The 14,252-nt window shown below is 41.4% G+C and overlaps 1 protein-coding gene across 3 annotated transcripts in view; it reads left to right on the plus strand.

Moving 5' to 3' along the window:
• The window catches only part of macrod2 (mono-ADP ribosylhydrolase 2), a 396,683-nt gene that overhangs the window by 322,084 nt on the left and 60,347 nt on the right, over positions 1–14,252 (plus strand). The gene's annotated exons all lie outside the window — the stretch shown is intronic.

Consider the following 14,252-nt stretch of genomic DNA (forward strand, 5'->3'; position numbering starts at 1 on the left):
GAAGTGTAGTGGAGATTCCTGTCAACACCTGTGCTGTTGTTTGTGATCGTCCTCATCTAATGGCTTCTTGATGCAAACTGATTAAATACTGCACAAGGTTTAGCTTGGTGTGGCTTCAGGCAGGAGTCTGAATGTAGCCTGTGCTTCAGTTCAAAGCATAACAATTATTAAATATGCTGTCAGCTTGGCTCTCACATTCACAGTCAAGCCCTCAGTGTGAGATGCTGTCCTGTATATCATAAAACAAGACTGGATGTAATGATGATAGACAGACTGTCTGAGCCATGACCTTCAGAACACACAGAGTAGACTTGAACTCGCTTCACTCTCCAAACACTGAAGAGTCCTTCTCTCTATTTCTGACACATCGTCTCAGCGCACTGTTTATGTAACATCGGCTCCAGACTGGAGAGGAACAATTTACGCAAGCTTTGTTTAAAAAAAAACGACAAACTGCAAAATAATTACCCATTTTGTGTGCCGCTGTCAAGGCAAACTGAATGACATTAAAGTGTGAGCACAGGGTAGCGTTGGCATTGGCACTTTTCAGAGATCTCTGGGAGGCTTTGAGCTTTTTCGCCGTTTGAGTTCTCTCAACATGACCTGATAAGACCCCTTTCATCCAGTCTCCCTTCATCAGGGAGCCATGGGTTGGACCGTACCCAGATTCAGCCTGTCACATCTTCAGTGAGACTTCAGACGCACTGTTGTCTAAACATGCTGCAGACAGAGGGCTCGGTGGCAGTCTGGCCAGGGAGAGGATTTCTTAATGGTGTTAACAAAGACATCTTTCAAGGGTAGGTATGGCCTGTGCCTGCAGGTACCGTAATGCATGTGTGTATGCGCATTTGTGCGCACATGCACATTTATATACAGTGCAGCAGGATACTGCTGTATTACATTACATGGCGTTTATCGATTTCCTTTTGCAATAGGACTTGATTCTAAATTGGTCCAAGCTAGCGCAGCATCAATTTGAGTCGTACAAACAAATCTGTTTTTTTTTTTCTGTGTGCATGCTGGACCTTCCATTGCAGGCCTGAGAGGGCTGCAGCTGACAGCTTTGTGGTTTCTTCCGACAGAGGAGACTTATTTATGTGTCTCTCATCCTCTGTGCAGCCTCTCTGAAGGCCCATGCTACAAACCACAGAGACTCCACAGCTCTTGACAGGGTATCACACTACAAAGCCCTCGCACTCATTTTTGACTGGCAGCAACCAACCTCCAATTTCCCCCGTTTCTATTGCCATGAAATCTGGCTCTTAACAGGTTCTTGACATGTTTGATGCAGGGATTTTATGGTTGTATTATGAGTCTATAACTCGTGGGGGGCTAATGTTTCAGTCTGTGCCGTTGAATTTGGTAATGGCTCCCTGGATCAGCAGGGGATATTTTCCTCTAATTTGACTTTGAAAATATGCTTTTTCATTTTTGTTTTCCTCAAATGTTTGACTTTATAGCAAGCGGAAAAATACCATTGCAATTATTTATTGGCTGAGTGCTTTACAGTCCAGTGTATGATTATATTGTTTGTAGACACAATAAGTACTGGCTGATATGGGCATTAAAGTCTAATATTTCAGACAAAACATTTGATTTGTTAAACTGCTTCAGAGTCCACTCCTAACCGTGTCACAAAAGAGTTCCAAGATGAGCGAATGAGTAAAGAGCTATAAAATTGGTCTCACAGCTATACCTCAGTCTACCATTCATCTCGGGGTGGTAATTGCAGGAGGGGCTTTGAGGAGAAAATTAAAAAGAAAATTGAAAGAATTTCAATTAAGTGATTTGCTGAATTGGAGGGAAAATGGCAGTGATGTGGAAAAGGCTTTTAATCTTGGTGAGCCACCTCTTGTTCCATTAAACTCATATCCCCTGCTCATCTCACCAATCATTCCCACCAATGCTAGAAGTCTTGCAGATTTTTAATGAACCCATTATGTCCTGATTCAGTCCACCAAGACTGGCAGTCACACTATGCGCTCATGAAGTGAGCTGGAAACAATCAAAGTGCAATCAGCCTCTTGCAACGATGCGATGGCCCAGTTAGAGATGGAGAAATATTACACAAGAAATGCCCAATGTGTCTTTTGGGAGGTCAAAAAGCCTGCAGCCATGACAGAAAAATAAATACTGCGCTAAGAAAAATCTATAAACTTTTTTTTTTCCCTGCCTGCGGGAGGAACTAGGGCCTTGGAGTCGTCTATGTCAAGCTGTTTGCATCATTACAATGTTGTTACAAGAAGATTGTCAATTCTCGAGAGGCCTTGGTGAATCATCTCTGTGAGAGAAACTCCAGCTAAATGTAGTCTTCAGTGTAACACTGTCCCAAACTGTCAAACAATAGTTTAGTATGTCACATAGATATGAACAGATGTAAATAATAGTGCTGAAGGACAGAGAGGGAAAATACTGGCTGCTTACTGATAGACAGTGAGGAGAAAGTGTTGTACTAGTTCTGAAACACTAACAGGAGCCCTGAACTTTAATTTCTGTTGATGCAACCATTTATTCGTAGATAACAGGGAATTCAGGCTTGTGCTCAGTGCTGATATTAAAGACTCCACCCTCCGTCTGTCAGTTCACCGAACTATTCCTTTTCTGTGCGTGGTATGATCTACTGGAGCTCTGTGCTGCTGTGTGGGCCAGCACACTCCAACCTGCAGTCTGCCGTCTACATAAATGCAATGCAGTCTTTGTTTTATGCATTCACTTCTTGTCTCAGCAGACGAACTGTGTGGGAAACTCTTGTTGTTGTGTGTGGTTGTTTGGATATGCATTCAACATGTTGGATTCTCTGCTGTGATTTCTGTTGGGAAGTATGGTGAACTTCAAAAAGCTTTGGATGATGCATGCTGTTCTGCCAACACAAGCAAGGACAATAATTTAGGAGGTGTTTTATGAAAATAAAGGAAGTGTTTTACTCAGGTCATGCAGGGAAATATAAAACCGTCCAGGTGGTGACTCTCGCCACATGAACCTACAGCAGCTATTTTAAGATTACAATTTTAGCTGTAATAAAACATTTCTATCCAACTGCAGTAAACAACTCACATTTGGTTATACTTTTTTTTTTTTTTTTTTTTTTTTTAAACTACAGCTACACTGAACCTGTTTATCTTTTTTCATCAGTCATTTTCTCCTAACATACAGTGAGTTGAAAGTGCAACCATTGCATGCTATCTGTCTGTTTAGAGAGTGCTTTTAAGATATAAATATATTTGGGATTTACTTTGCATTTGCTTCCAGTGAGGTAAAGAAGTCTGTGGAAAAAGTTGAGTTTTAATTACTAATTGGACAAAAGGCAAAATAAAAAATTCTGTAGATTTTGGAAAAATATTAAATATCCTCATTAAGTGCTCTTGGATGCAAAATAAATACATTAAAATTTTAAAGTCAGATGTGATTTGAGTCAGCCATATTTTATCATGTCATCTTTGAGCCATAACTACTGTTCCACATCAACACCCTCCTTTCCATATTTTGAGCAAAACGACTTGAGACCACATTACATAGGAGAATTTATTTGTAGATTAAAAAAATTATGTCTGATGATCTGGATTCGACAAGGCCATTAAATTGCTACAAATGTTTAAAAATACCCGTGCATACAGTGCTGCAGCATGTGGTGCACCGGGGTGGCTATTTGCTGTGCCACTGATATGGTTTTCAAGCTGATAGAAAGTGGTGCTGTGCCCTTTGTCATTATGCACGCTTCCCAATCGATTCTCCACTATCCCATCCAATCGGGTAACTTGACTTTTATTCATAATTAAAGCTATCTAGATGCAAATCAGGGAAAGTCAGAGGGCATATTCTGCTATATGCATATCAAGTCTTACTTTCCAAGGATGCATTATTTCTTAATTTTTGTTGCAAACACAAACTAATGAAATATGCCCACACAAATGCACTCAGAGCCCATTTACCTTATTGTGAACAGATCAAACAATCATCACCGATTAAGACTTGATGTAAATTGAAAATGTTAATGTGATTACTATTTTATGTAAATATTTTATTTTTCCTAACCATTTCCATATTAATTAGTGTTCTTTTAAATGTCTTGCATTTCTAAGGTTTCCCTGTTTATCAGCCCACAGCTTTATAATGATAAATATCATCAGTGTTAACTAGATTTTGGTCCCTCTCATGTGTCTTGTAATGCAATGAATGTTTACCTTGAGAAACTTTACCTCTCGTGTGGGAAAAAAATTGAAAAAAATAACTATTTTGCAAAATCTCATGTTTTTCTGTTTTATTCACTGGAGAATATGCTGTAATACCAGGTTTTGCCATCTTTCAAACACTGACATATTAGGGTGAAGATACATCAGGTCTATTTGTGAGCAGATAAAGAATGTTAAATTGATAATATCAATATCATGATAATTTTTTAAATGACACAAAATGTATTCTTGCTGGCGGCAGAGCTTACATCATCGGCTTAGAGAGGGATGATTGTGCAGTGCACCGAAGAATGAACACAAGCAACCAAGTGTGATTGGCAAGTAATAACCACACAGGCCAAATCATGCAGTTGTGTCAATCCCAAATGTGACTGATTATTCTGACAAGTGCATCTTTTTCACACTGTTTCAGTTGGAGAATTTTCTGCCTGTCTAATGGACGTGTTCCATGCCATACGTTCCAGCATTCAGACGCCATCTCATTTCAGTGTATTTCTCCTCACATGAAATGATATGCTTTTTCAGTTACAGCGTGTGACACCATGTGATGCCTCATTGTCAGCTTCCACGTGGAAAACAATGAATGCTGACTAACATGTTGATTATAGACAGTTTACAGATAGAAAGATACATGCCCTCATCGTATAAATGTTAGAAGGCTCACTAAAGATATTTTAAAACTTGAATTTGATACTTTTATATTTGTATGTGAAAGTTAATCTTGTAACTTGGAGAGAAGTAATTGATTTTTTCTCCTTGTGATCCAATAATGCCGCCTGGGGAACCGAAACCTGGAACCTTTGAAACCTCTCCAGTGTTCAGGGTTTATTGTGGGATCTCTATCTCCCCTGGTGTGTGTGTGTGTGTGTGTGTGTGTGTGTGTGTGTGTGTGTGTGTGTGTGTGTGTGTGTGTGTGTGTGTGTGTGTGTGTGTGTGTGTGTGTGTGTGTGTGTGTGTGTGTGTCGGCCTTATCAAGTGTTAACTGTCTGTGGTATCCATATTAATTTTTGGGAGCTGTTATTGCGGCTCATTTGAGATTGATTGTGTGGCAGGAGAGAAGGTGCGGGAGGCCGTTTTCTGTCAGTGTGTTTGAAAGTGTAACTCTCATAGCAAACTCGCTCTACTCACAACACACACATCATTAAAAGCATCCAACTAGCACAACATGAGTGCAGAAAAGACGGTCATTAAGTGCAAGACTTGAATGGATTAATGAATCATTTTTCTTGCCATTGAGGTATTCTAATTATTGTGTCAGTTTGAAACCTGCTCTTACCCACAACTCATCTCACATGCACAAGCACGTGCACTCGTCCACAGTTGACAGGTTAACAAGGAAATGTGCTCCAGCAGGCAGCCAATACAGTCCTTTTTATTTATTATTTTTTAAGAAACACTGTGTGCCTGTTACAGTTTGATTTCTGTCCACAGCACATCAATGTTTTTACCACGCTGCAAAACTAGGGTGAAGAAATGTTTTAAGAGGTCTGTGACCGAAGATGAATTGCTATGAGGGCTTGAATTAACAAGGCAAAGGTTAATGTTATTGTAATTATCAGTGCGCAGTCTTACGGGAGATTATTTCCTCATCACTGAAGAGCCTGTGTGATCACATCTAATGCATTAGAGTAATAATTAGATTCGAACACCGCCTTCACCAGAGCCACCCAGTTTGTCGCTGCTATGCCTATTTCAGGGGTCATAGATGTCAGCGACCAGCTAAATGGGAATTGAGTAATGACAGGCACGTTAACGCAGATGCACCAACATGCATGCAGAAGCACCGCCGTTACTTAACAGTGTCCCTGCAGCTTGTTGAGTCACACGTAATTATCATGCATGGTTTGTCTCATCAGGCCAAGGTGTCGAGGTGTAAAAATGGCCGTGGGTGAGTCACAGTAGTGAGGCTGAGACTTCCCATTTGCCCCAAGGGGAGATGGAGAGGAACTAGAATTACCGTCCAATAGAATGCATCATCCTGTTACGTTTACCCATCAACCCAACAACAAGCCAGCCTCACATTCAGGAGTAGAAGGGAATATTCTTGGACATGTCTCTCACAGCAAGGAATTTGTTGCGAGGTGTTCTTGTAAAGGTAGCTGTGTGAGATTCAATTACACTTCGACATTTATTTGACAGTCTTCGGCCAAGCCCATCTTTTCTCTCGCAGGAACAATACCAGTGGTACACTTACATCACTCTCAGGATGACAGTGTGACTGGCCTCATTGGCACTGCTCTCTCTGCCACTGACTGCAGCCAGATGTGCAGAATGTGTTTGCCAGAGTCGTGCTGTCGGTGAGACTAACCCTGACTGGGTGGCTTGGGGTGCGTTTGCCGCAGATGTCCTGACTGGTGCGTCCACCATTGCCTCCTCTCCTTGTGGGCAACTTAAAATGCAGAGTCTGCAGAAAAAAAAAATCCCTGCTGTGATGCAGAGCTCCAGACAGAAGCAGCTGTGATGAATGAGGCCTGGGGGCCCAGACCTCAGTAGTGACCAAGACCAGAGACATTGCTCTGGACCTGCTGCTGGGACTCTGGGATCTGCCTAAAAATGCATCGTGTGTGTGTGTGTGTGTGTGTGTGTGTGTGTGTGTGTGTGTGTGTGTGTGTGTGTGTGTGTGTGTGTGTGTGTGTGTGTGTGTGTGTGTGTGTGTGTGTGTGTGTGTGTGTGTGTGTTTGTAAACTCAATATTCAGGATGACACTTATGTGTGATGGAGTGTCAAAAAATGTGCAGTAATGTTTGCTATTAGACGAACAATCCTATTAACAGGCGTCTCACCAAGCATCTATCAGTGTGGTAGCTTGAAAGCCGTTTCTGTTAAGCGAAATGTATTGGTTCATAATTCAGTGGAGGAGGTACACTATAGTGAAAATAATCTCATACACTGTTTTAATTTGCATCATGCTGGGATTTGTCAGTTACAGATGATGCTGTGTGAAGCCACCAGAGTCTTGTTAGGTGGAGCTGTGTGAGGGCTGACATGATTTGCATTATTCAGAGCATGCTGCATAAGTGTGTGTTAGCTCTTGTCACTCCATGAGGGCCCAAGGTACTCTCCCACGGTGCACAGGGGGCTCCCCGTGCGCAGTCTCCACCAAGGCCTACTCGGGTCTGGGAAACAATTAGAGGTGGCTACTGTTGCCCATGGCAGGAAACGATCAATTCCCCTGATTCTTAGAGGTCCTTCGCCATGTCTCCTCTGGATGTGGGAGAGGACTCATGGGTGAATCCTGCCATCAGCGGCACTTTCATATTTATATTCCCACATCATAAGAGGTGAGTTCCACCTGCTCATTTGGAGACTATTTAATACAGGAATGACGCTAACTACTGCAAAGGGGCGTTGTTTTGTTACTTTAATCTTTCTTCCAAAATAAAAGAAACTTCAAGGAAACTGCACTGCATTAACCAGCCAGTCTTTTCCACTTGAATCACTGCATTAACATGACATGGCGAGCCCACAGTGCTCAGCAGTGCTCAAAGACAAAGCGGCGATGGAAGATAGAGCTTGTGGAGCTCAATCTGTCAGTGAAAGCTGGGTGATTAACCAATCCCAGTTTCTCATCAACATGACCCTTGAAGTCAGCAGTGGCCCTGGGGCTCATCAGATCCAAGTTAGTCCCAAAGATTGCGACAGAAGGTGCAGTTTCCACCAGGCGATGTATGTAGCCATTCACACCATATTTTGCTCCACCTGTTCTCACGCCTGGTCGTAGCAGGAGCATATGCCAAATCACATCCCTGCAAATTTGGTGAGAAATTGAACAGATCATGAGCGGACAGTCTGTGTGTGTGTGTGTGTGTGTGTGTGTGTGTGTGTGTGTGTGTGTGTGTGTGTGTGTGTGTGTGTGTGTGTGTGTGTGTGTGTGTGTGTGTGTGTGTGTGTGTGTGTGTGTGTGTGTGTGTGTGTGTGTGTGTGTGTGTGTACACACATATAAGACTGATCTTGGGTTGGTCCTTTTTCCACCACGATGCTTTCCCACCCAGCGTGACTAACTTGAAACTGGAGCCAAGGCGGAGTGCACTGGGACTCCCAATTGATAGTCATAATTACAACGACTAGAAATCAATTAGTGCGTGTGAAAGTGATTTGTTCCTACCTTTGCCTCACTAATTGCATTGTTAAAAGGCAAGGATCCAGCCAACATAAGCATTAACCCCTGTTTGAGGAAAATCCATACAACTATCAGAGGAAATAGGTTAAGGCAAACATGTCTGTCATCAATAGTGTTGCATCAGCTTTTTCTTTGTGTCAGTGAAAGCATCTGTGTATAGACTCTCCGAGGACCTAACAACATCTGCTAATGACTCATCTACCACCTATTCTTCTGAACAAGTGTACAATGAAAACAATACCATCTTCTCCCCTGTTCTGTATCTAGACAAATGTTTGGAGTTGGCAAAGGACAATCCACACTGCAAACAAACCAAACCATGGTTCAGTTTCATCCGGATCGAGACCACTTCTTTTGGTCTGATCAAATTTAAGTTTAAGGTACCTTTCCCACCTGTTATTTTGGTTGAGACCAAACTAAAAGGTTCAAATGTCCAGACCAAACAAGGAAGGCATGAAATCACCTAAAGTGCTGTTGCATAAATGCTCTATGTTCATGATGCATCACATGATTTATAATTATTACATAAGTTGGTGCACCAAATAAATTCATTATTCAGTTTTATTTAAAGTTAGAATTTAAATCTAATGTGATTTTAAGTACAATAATTTTATTTGTTACAGTTAAAATATGAAATAATGTATGTTGCGAGAATACGTCACTGCATTTAGCAGAACTGACAGAAATGAGGTTTCTGTGTCTCATGTAGGTGAGCAGATGTCCCTTATGAGGCTCTGCTATATTGCAATCAGTCACCATTATTATCATTGACATCTGAATCCAAGGCAGACATTCATAGAGACTTAAAAAAAAAAAAAAAAAAAAAACTTTTAATGAGACGCGACCAGAGTTTGTGCTTGGCGCCATTTTGTATGCCATTTATCTGCAGGCTATGTACTGCATGATTTGTTGCTGTATTTTTTTGTGCTATGTTCATTTGCAAATGCAGTTCTCACAGCATGACTGAGGTGTGTATACATCAGAGAGACGAGATGTGCCCAATCAACAAATTTCAAACAACCGACCTGCGTCCGTGTTGTCGTGAGGAGAGCTACACCACGTTCCCTACTATCTCAGTGCCACTTAGTGAGCAGTGTGCTGCTGTAAATTGGAGGCACAGCCATATTTCTAAGAGGTGAAAATGGCTGCAACAAGATTTACCTAAAAGAGCTTCTGATGTGTTTATCAAATCCATCTGAACGTGTGCCTCGGTGGAAGGGAAAAAACTAAAGTCAATCTGACCTTTTTGTAGAAAGGAGTTAGTCAGAGGCACATATTAACATTCATTTGATTGCTGACCTAGAAATTTTGCAGAACCTTTTCGTAAGTTTACATGTCATAACTTCTTGTGTCTTTAAATGTTTTTGAATCCTAAAACTTGCTGAATATCTCCAGGTTTACATGCAAATATTAAGATGTGAACCCCACACTATATGTGTACTGTTGAATTACTTTATTAATCTGGCATTGGCATCATTGCTACTTGCTGCCTTCCCACTTGTCTTGAACTCCCTCAGTTTACAGCTTGGTCTCTCACCCTGACACGAGGAGGGGGGAGGAGGAAGCCTTAAAGCAATGCTGTTTCTAATTGGGCCACTAATCGAATGTCACTATGGAAAGCCACAAGGAGCTGGATGGATTAAACTGTCCAAGACACAGGTGAGACTGAGATAAAGAGAAGATGGCTAGCTTGACAGCACAACCTGCAGGCCTGCTCTTGTCTTATCCTCTACTGTTACCTGCACTGTATCTAGGTGAGGGGACAGACAAATGCTCCCTGAGTGTTGTTCTTTTACACAGCTTGTGGAAAGCAAGACAAAACTGTACAGGCTACCAAACCAACTGTTTGGTAAAAGCCTCTTAAACTCCAGCCAGTGTGCGTCCTACACATTTCATCCAGCCTCTGTGTTTCTTTTTAAACCAGCCTTACACCCATGCAGTTATTGACTGTGGGAAATTAAGAACCAGCATGCTATACAAACACTACACACCGGATTTTGTCAACATGGAAAACAGTGTTTGTAGTTCTCGCACATATAGGCAGAATCTGTCGTTGGATTTGTTTGATTAAAAATAAATCATAGTGAGGTGGGTGTGACAACATTCCGTATGAAGAATTGGATTTTCAGTCATGTCTCCCTGCCAAGCACGGAGTGTGTGTAGTCCTGTTTAGAATGCAGCATGCACCACATTACACTGCTGCATCTCTTATACATGCTTTCATGAGATTACGCACTGCTTTACCACTTACTTCTCTTTGAATATGCACAGAACATGCCTGTAGACATGTCTCCATAATGATTTTATTTTATACAACCTCTTTGACATAAAGATAGCCTGCTTTTTATTCCACCTTCACTGTATTTAATGAAGTGGGAAACTGGGCAAAATGGAATGCATATGAGAGTCAGCTGAATGTCAAGAGTGACAAATGTGATTTGAAATATCATCCCCTGCCTTCATCACAGTAAATGCTTTTTTTTTCCTGTGAATGTCATTTTATTCCCAAAGTTTGCCTTTCACTCCTTGCGACTTGACCAAAGCCATTAATTGTGCACTGTTGTTGTTTTCCTGTTTGCCACTCCGTGTGCCCTGGCACACGGTGTTAATGTAACGTCAGTTTAAGTGCCTTGGGAGCTGAGCTACTCCGTCAGCCGGCACCCTCCTCCACCTCCTCCTCCTCCCTGAGCTGGAGTATCTGTTCAGTCAGCTTTCAGCATTTACTGCTGATAACTATATCACAGCCACAAGAACTCTTAATCACGACAATATCAAGATAGAGTGACAGACAACATATTTCACTGCCCCCCCCCCCTTTATAGCTACAGAAAGTCTGATATAGAACAGACAAGTCTCATCTGCAGTAGCTGACAGGATACAGTTGTCTTTCCTTTTCCATCTAGAAAAACAGAAACTCATAACGGCCACAAAACATGCACTAATACATACGGCCCTTGATGGCATTTTAGAGGAGTATTGTGCAACCTCGGCAAACCCAATGCATAAAGATGGAGAAATTTGCTGAGCGTTCCTTGACCAGAAAATGTCATTTGAGGAAGTATCTGAGGAATTTTATTGTTCCCATAGGTCTTTGAATTATGTGCCTTTCCAGGAATAATTTCTTATGCGAGTTATTCTTATAAAGAAAACGGGAACAAATTACTGAGACAACAAATCTCAGTGTTCCACTACAATGTAATTATCCTTAGTAATCTCAACGTCAAATCCACCTCCCGTATAAAACAGTTTGACTGCCAAAAGCGTAATACAGCATTATACTGTCTGTTCACTGCTTAGAGTTCATTCTAGTTACATAAAGCATTAAAAAATATCGGAAACAATGAGCAGAATAAGCTACTAACGGAGAACTGTTATGCAACTCTAACAGTCTTTCACTGTCATTGGAGCTGACCCAGGGCAGTAATTCTCCATCCCTCCGCAGCTACAAGACTTTTACAAGCAAACAATGTCTCCAGTTCAAACCTAATATTCGAGCAGGCACACGGCGCATACTGATGTGTGCATGTTGTTATGTGTTGTCAGTTTCTCTGAATGTTTATTTTGCTGTTTTTCAGTCCTGAGAAAAGGCTCGACCAAGAAAGAGTTTACGGGTTTCAAATAATGTAGAAATATCTTTAATGTTTTTGCTGTCATAGCTGATTATAGCACTTTATATGGTATGTAGTATGCGCTGAGACTTTAAATAAGCAATACACAACATGGGTTCCTGTTTAAAGTAATATATTGTGAAGTTGTACGGGGTATGAGTTCAATCCAGTCTTCACTGGCCTGCTTCCATGTGAGCAGTTAGGCATGAGTAGCCTCTTTGGGCCAGCACCGTTACAGATGAGCTTTTACCACGGTGATCAAGGGACCCACTTGGTCCTGCTGCGGTGCCCGGGGCAACATGGCGATGATGACGGCCCCTTCAGCAGTAGCAGCTGCACCACTCTCCCCACCGTCCCCTGGACAGCTCATACTAGTGGCTGACGCTGCCCTCATCCTCAGAAGGGAAGCAAAGATGAGAACCAGGCTCCTCAGGCAGAACAAAATTTGTGGACCATGATGGTAGAAAGTGGGACAACTTGGTCACATTTGCAAGAGTCAATCTGCCCACTAATGTCTTATGTTTATTCTCCCCTGCAATAGTATCAGGACAATAAGTCAGACCAAATGAATTAAGCAACGGGCGTTGGAGATCAGTTTGAGAATAAAATTCAGAGACATCAGGCTGATTCCTTCCAGCTCCCACTCCGTAAAATGACAATACTTTCATCACTACATCACAGATTCAAAGGTGAGGAGGAAAAGGTGGGGGATGATTTATCCCTGCTGTGCCGTGTTGTTGTCGTCCTGTGGCGGGCAGTCCTGTCAGAGAGTTGTAAATCGGTGACAGCAGGGACGGTTATTTGTTTGGATTTTGTTCGGCTGACCAGCCAGGCCTGTGGACTGTCCTTGGGTGTTGATGTGTTCCTGAATGGTGGAAGCTGTATTGACAAAGTGCTGTGACCAGGGCAAAAAGGAGTAAATCAGGAGGTCACCTTCACTGTGAGAGGACACTCGACCCTTACCCATGAGGAAGAAGCACCCTGTGAGGAGCATTTTTGTTAAGCATGTTCCATTCAGCAGTAATTTCCATGATATAGCCAATTTATTTGTTCTGGCTATTGCATTTGGGCTCTTGTAGAAAGTGTTGTAAAGATCACAGCTGGGAGACAAATAGAAAATCCAGAAATCTACAATGAAACATATCATTGGGAAGTTTGTGTACTCAGAGCCTCAGAAAAGAGTGTTTGGTCCTTTTGTCTCTCACATACACACACACACACACATATATATATATATATATATATATATATATATATACACACACACACAGGCAATCACAGACGCACACACGAATAAAAACACAGCCATCCTACAAAGGGAATTGCTCGCTGTCACAATCACAGTACCATGAAGGTCAGGGAAAATGGCACAGATGGCCTTTTGCACTAAATCAGCAACTTTTCCAAAGTGTGGTCAAACACTTACACATGGGGTTGATTTACACACAAACCGACATACACTTTGTTTCTCATGTCACACGTGTACATCAAGAGCCCATCAGCAGCACATGGACACATTAAAACCTTTCTGTATCTCATCAGGTTTTTATAATCACGCACACAGTTTGAAGGGCAGCCTCTGAAGAGTCTCATTTCAAATTAAATTAGGCAGGATTTAAAAAGTTGCTTTGTGGATCGATACTGACATCACAAGGCACATTTCCTTTCAATTTGAATATTCATGTATTATTGTTTGAGGTCAGAATTACTCCTGTTTTATCTGTTGTGGGATACATTTGAACATAATCCTTAATTTCTTCCAGCTATGGCCACAGATCATTCTTCTAGTGTGTTGACAAAAGATTAAAATTAAATCAATATTCGAACATCTTAAACATAGGTTATGCATTTCAACTACTTAAACACACGGCAGTTATGCACTGTGTTGAAAATCATTGAGAATATTCAAATGCTATGTTGACTTAAAAGATTCAAGATTCAACAATATCTTTGCCACATACTTGTGCAGAGAAATGCAGAGGTGGCATCCTCCAGAGGATGAGCCTGAAAGGTGATCATAATAGAAAATCATATACAAAAAACAACTGAATAAAAAGGAAATACATGCAATGCAGATATTTGTACATTTTTATATACATATTGTCTCGACATGCAAACAGTAGTATTTGTTATTTAACCTGTATTGAGTACAGTTTAAAAACAGGATTTGAACACAAGTATGAGCAGATAATGTGTGAATCACAAAGAAGCAAACACAATTTTCTTTCAAATACACATGTGAATTATGAGTCAAAGATCCCTGTGTGCTTTTTGTATTATCGTGCTGTGTGTGAAGCCTCACCCATCTGGCACATAATTAGGACTAAACAAACCA

Source organism: Brachyistius frenatus, unplaced genomic scaffold, assembly GCF_029030835.1.
Source record: "Brachyistius frenatus isolate BFR_SWC_R1_liver_20210118 unplaced genomic scaffold, ASM2903083v1 Contig_8, whole genome shotgun sequence".
NCBI lineage: Eukaryota > Metazoa > Chordata > Actinopteri > Embiotocidae > Brachyistius > Brachyistius frenatus.